The sequence below is a fragment of the Pinus tabuliformis genome, chromosome Q (genome assembly GCF_031772625.1).
Source record: "Pinus tabuliformis cultivar Carrire ecotype Pingquan chromosome Q, CPIR1, whole genome shotgun sequence".
In the NCBI taxonomy this organism is placed as follows: Eukaryota; Viridiplantae; Streptophyta; class Pinopsida; order Pinales; family Pinaceae; genus Pinus; species Pinus tabuliformis.
This window is the reverse complement of record NC_142296.1, coordinates 367,811,472-367,817,931: the sequence shown is the minus strand read 5'-3', so window position 1 is coordinate 367,817,931 and position 6,460 is coordinate 367,811,472.

Below are 6,460 nucleotides of genomic sequence, written 5' to 3'. Positions count from 1 at the left end.
ATGGTCGCTGTGTAACAGCAAACATCAAGAGGCGCAAATAGTTTCTGGATAACAGCAAACGTCATGATGTTTATCACGAGTTACAGCTCCTTCAAGCTGTTTATCAAAGCATGTTTCTCAAAAAGTTCTGTGATCTTTGAAAATCACTTCAGCAACAAAATGCTATCATTTCTGAAACATGTCGCCCGCGCTAGTTTCATCATCGACGACTGTCAAAGTGACTTCAAGAAAACAAATTAGTGTTAAGCGTAAAAACATGCATTCGTATTGTTTTCAGGAATTTATTAAAAAGTCCATTTGCAATTTTCATGGTTGTTGTTGTTGTTGTTTTTTTTTTTAATTTATTTATTTTATTTATTTATTTATTTTTGTATGTTGATAATTTCATAGCAAAAGAAAAGGCAAAAAGAAAACAAAACAGGCAAAATCAAAGTCAGATCTCCATTCCTTGGCATGCTTTGCAAAGTATAGGAATACTGTCTCGATGCTAGCAAATCTTCAGTTTCTTGTTGATTCATGTCACTAAAGTTTTCTCTGCAAGATTGGACCTGTACATCATCAGATATAGTGGAATATTCAAAGCATTCAATTGTAGAGCAGACGATCCTGGCATCATGAACATTAGTGTAATGAAGCAGTGTGTAAAATGGAGATAGTGAGCATGAGAAAACAATCAGCTTCCAACATAAAATCCAACATAAGCATAAGAATCGACATAAAGCTCGTGGGCCAATTTCTAGTTTCGTTTTGATGCAAAATCCTTTGTGAGTCAAACATCTCCTCTGAGTGGCTGGTGTCAGCAAAAATCCTGAAAGCAAAATGTTATAAAATGGTATATATCAAAATAAAATGTAACTCATGGCTCAGCATAGTACATTCAGGGCTCCAGACTGAGTTTTTCATATATCTTCCAATTGGTTCTCTCTCTATGGACAGAATGCCCATACCATGGGTTATATTAGATCTTGTTGATTGCCCAAGGAGTGAGAAAGAACGCATTCTAGGAAATATTAATTGCAAAATTTTGATAATATCTTCGGGAGTGACAGTAGGCATGGCAGGCCATGCATATAAAACATGTAGCAACATCTTGGGTTGAAAGAAGAGACCGATAAAATCACGATTCTTCTGGGATCGACGCAGCCTCAGCCCAGGAAAAAGGCACTTGCTCTAATTATACGATGCAACCTCAAACGCATCGCCTGAAACAAATTATCGTTATTATCAGTGCATTGAAGTGCCCGTTGAAAAGGTAGTAGAGGTGCACCTGCTGTGTGTTTGATACAGATGCCTTCCGTCTCCAATCACCGAGACTTTTTTCCCAAAATCATCACCTGCTTCTCGCAACTCATTCACGGATCTAGACTCATCATTCACCAAAATATTTCCGTGTAAATACCAGTGTTGGCTGGACCTGAAGTTGAAGTGCAACCATAATTGGTGTGTGCTGCATGCAATCGTTGGGACTCCAAACCAATATCACGTAAAACCAGAGTCAAATTTGTGAAGGATTCATGCCCGGGTGTGTCAATAAGAAGTAATCCCGGCAATTGTAAATTAGCATCAGCCTTTAGCATTCATGGGAAAATATGTTGCTGCAATCTGCTGAGTGATCCCTCCTTCCTTGCCTTCCTGCACATTTGTCTGACGGATACAACAGACAGGTGAGCGTAAATCATCTGAACTCCTTTTTGATAGCGCCTCTGCCTTCCCACTGATCTGCTTACACACTTCTTCATTTAGTTCATATTAGGCTACGATGATGATCACAGATTTCCAGAGGGAAACTAGGTTTAGGTAGATCACCACAATTCCCTGTGAAAGGTAGCAAGAGTCGTTAAAATAATATCATGCTACGGTGATTTCATTACCTCTTTTGACTGGATTTGTTTATTTCAGGATAAGAATGCTTCCTCCAAGAGATGCGGTGGAGAAAAACTCGTAGCCAGCAAGGAAGGGATCCTTCAAATAAGCAACAGCAAAATTTAGGAAGGCCAATCCATAAAAATAGTTATATGACCGTGATATTTATGGGATTTGGTTCCTATTATCTTGAGATGCGAAAAAGAATGTAACAACCATGGATTTTGGCCGATATTTTAATCAACATCCGCATAGTATCCCAAATTAGGTATGAGAATTAATGATGGAAGAGAATTATTGTTTTGGTTTTGGTTTGTTGTTACAGATTGCAGGTTTATGTACAGTGGGCGGAGAGATGGGTGGATACTGGTGCATGGTAAGGCAGCTTTGCCAATTTTACGTTTCTGGAGCAGTCTAATGGTGATCCAGTGTTTTTCACAAATCATCGATGCGGCAATGCACAGAGTCTAGACTTAATTTTTTAACAAATGGACACAATGATTTGCATATTGAAAGATGTTTTTGATGAAGCATATTGCAAAACATGAATTTATTTATTCCTGAAATTAGGCTAAATCATCCCTATTTTATGATCCTCGCGATCGCACTAAGCGCGGAGGAGAGCATACTTATTCTAGGTAAAAGCAAAACTGAAAATGAAAGCAAACGCTAAAAATGAAAGCCTACCTACTCTATACTAATTAGAAAAAAAAATTAGTTACGTGTAATTAAACTTCCAATGAAGCCATTCACGTAGCAGTAACAACAATATATCCAGTAGCAATTTTTTACATGATGGATGAAAATATTCGAAAGTGAATGAATCTAGTTGCTGTAACTGCAAATCAACTAAAAAATAAAAAAATGAATCTAATCTAGTACTTACCTGGAACCATTGTTCGATAAAGCTTTGATAAGCACAATTTCTCTCACTTAGATCATGTTGTAACTCCTGTTCTTCTTCTCCAATCTGTTGTTCTTCTTCCTCGATCTCCTATTCGAATGATTATTTGCCATCATATATGCAGGATTCTTCAGATGTTGAATCTTCGTTTGTTTCTTGGGGAGTAGTTGAACCTTTAATTCTTGTCAAGATCTCCTCTTCCAAGGAAGAAGAGATCCCGACTTCTGCTAGGATCTGAGTGAGTAGTTCCAAGCTGAAACTCATTGTTAAACCATGTTGAAAAAGGAATTCTTACATACTAAAAATAGAGTGCTAATAATTGTCTGAGCTTTTAATCCTTTTACAAGGTTTTAGTTCACAAAAACTCTTCCAAATCAGCACACTAAAAATTGAATTAAAAACAAAAGGACCACAGAAATAATCTTGAATTCAATACTCAATTAAACCCTCTTACAAGGACTGCTCATTAATTTAGTAATTGAATTCTTCAATTACAACCATGAACCATGAATTCATCAAACACTCTTCACAGTTGCGAAAATCAAACACACTTGCAGAAATTGAAATTCACACTTGCATAAATGTAAACACACCCTACATGCCCTGATCCATAAGAGGTCGAGCCCGTTACGGTATCTTGAATGTGATGCGTAGGTTGTTCCCCACGTCTTACCGCCTTAACACCTCGGAGTTAGGAACATGTCTAAACACACTTGCATGAAAAATCAAACTAAACTTCAATCCATCGTGCCTACCCGGCAACGACACCAAAATGTTGGGTGAAAATATTATTGTTTTAATTTTGTTGTAGTACTTGCCCAACTATTTAATTTATCAATCCGAGGTTCGTAGACTTACGAGGCACATGCACTATATATGCAGGACTGAAGTGGAACTAATTTAATCTAGATTACTGGAATCAAATTAATCTAAGAAGGCATTGAAACATTAACTATGAAAGCAGGAAATTGCATAAAGGAAAAGCAATACAACATGTGAAGAATTGAATGACAAACAACATATGTGAGCTTACAATAATAAAACTATCTCAAATTATATTACAAGAATCAAATTACAAATCATGAAAGCATAATAATAAAAGATGAAAAACTAATAATTCCTTTCCATTATTCATTATTCATTATTCAAATGAAGAGAGAGCACTCTCTTATATACATGAGGAAGATAACCATCTCATAATTACATATCCAATATTCTCTCAAGCACTCTCAACTAATTTCCCATTATTACAAGATATGATCCCTTTGAATCCTCCACAAATCTCTCAAGCATTTTCAACTACTTTCCCATTATTACAAAATATGATCCCTTTGAATCCTCCACAAATCTCTCACATATCTTGGATAAGATATGCTAACTAAATCCTCCATGATTTTCTCCTTAGGAATAGGCTTGCATAATTATCTCCTTAATATGGTGGAGGAGATATGGATAAGTCTCTTGGAATTAATTCTTCACATATTTCCTACACATCACAAAACTCACATATTCTTGAGATATATATAAAAATATGTATATTTTCTAATATTTGATCATAAATTCACTTGTAATACAAAAATGAATAAAATGGAAAATAAGAAGGTGAAAACCAAATGTATTTATGAAAATGATATGATAAAGGGTTAATGGGATGATGAAATGTAAGGAATAGTGAAGAAAAAGGTGGATGAAAATATGACATTTCTGAGTCCCAACAAGACCTATGAAAGGGTTGGAAGAAGAAGGCTTGATTAGGAGAGCATAGTTAAACTCATCAAGGCTCACAAGAGGCCTTCAAGGTGTGCTTATGTGCTCAAGTAAGAGAGAGAGAGAGCTCAAGTGTGCAGGGGCTCACTTCGAAGAGACCAAGGAGTGAGGCTTCAGGCCTTTGGGCCTTCAAGGTGTGCTCATCTAGTCAAAGAGACTAAGAAGTTGCAAGGGCGCACTCTGAAGAGATGAAGGATGAGGCTTCAGGGCTTGGGACCTTCAAGGTGCGCTCATGCGCTTAAAGAGGGTGCGGTTCTTCATGTTGTAGGAGTGTGCTCAATCTTCAAGCTTTGTGACTATGCCACACACTCTAAGGCTTCATGCTTTGTGAGTGCGTCATGTGATCTAAGAGAAGAATGAAGCTTCATGCTTTGTGCCATGTGCTCAAGGATGGCACAGTTCTTCGAGTCGAAAAAGTGTGCTCATAGTCTCGAAGTGCGCTCAGGATCTTAGAGCGCACTTTGAAGGAAAAAAGGTCTTTATTTGTCCATAGTGCACTTTTTAGGGGAGAGAAGGTCCTTGTTCTTCTGAAGTGATCTTTTATCACTGAGCATTTGAAGTGTGCTTCATTGTTTTGAAGTGCGCTTCATTGTTTCGACGTGCACTTCTTTGTTTCGAAGTGTGGCCAGGCTTGGGTGGTTACGATTCTCTCCAACAATGGCTACTTTTTCATCTAGAATGTGATTTCCATCGAGGGAGGCAGCACAAGGCTAGGTGTCTTATCCACAGGAAGCACTGATGCAATGTGAGAGGGAGGATACATTAGAAAATATTTATTATAGAAGTATGGAAGGAAATGTATGTAAATGAGGCTCATGAATAAGTTGTGGTTATCACCTAGTAAGAGGGTTAATGCCTTTAGAACTTGCGCTGAGCTGAAGGACCAAGAAGAGCTCTCACAATGGCTAAGTGTGGGACCAAAAAAGTAGGAGAAAGAAATGCATCCTAACACGACTAAAACATAGGTCACACACATAAATGCAATCAATACAATCCAATGGGATGCACAAGATTCATGAACAATAGTCACCCCTTAAAACAACAACAAAGTGACACCTATTTCTAAGTGTGACGGTTGAAAAGAAACATTACAACACTTAGAACACAAGTTAAGCGACGACTTTGTCCAAAAGGTGCGCTAAGCTGTAGGAATGTGTCTAACACATATTTCAATTATATATAAGACGATGTGATGCAGAAGAGTGAGCTATAACTAACTTTGGTGATACGCAAAGGTGTGACACATGCAGAAGTGAAAACAACAAAAGTGACACTTGCGATAGGAGGAAGACATGAAGACGACACTTGCAAAATGCGAATGACATTGAAAGTGACACATGCCAGAGCGAAGATAACATGAAAAATGCCATTTATTAAAGTGAAAACAAGCAAAAGTGATAATCGCGAATGTAAAAGTGACACTTGTGAAAGAGAAAGTGCGCAACAACGATAGTTGAGAAAACTCTCCGTAATAAAAGTACAAACACAACCAAAGTGAGGGAGACTTCCGATGAAAGTGAGCACTGACTAACGTCATTAGTTGAACATCACACAGGCACTGTCTTGATGGACAATGCTATGATTGTTCAATCTTTCATAAAGGAAGTGTTCTCACGAACTCATTGAAGACTGTGCTTGTGAGAGAAAGTGACTTGCATACTTAAATTCTTTTCAAAACACCAAACAACCATGGAGTAACCATAGAGCGACAGATCATGAGATCCTCAGTAGTCTCCAAAATTCAAGCGTGAGAAAAATTTTGGAGGGTGTTGATCGTAGTGACAACACTTGGTGAAACAATGGTAGAACTCCAAATTCTTTGTTTAAGTTTAATTCTCTAAGTGCAAGGTCTCAATCTTTCAGAAAAAAATTGACCCATCTTGCGGATTAACTTAGTTTCACTACTTAACCTGGTTAGATATACAG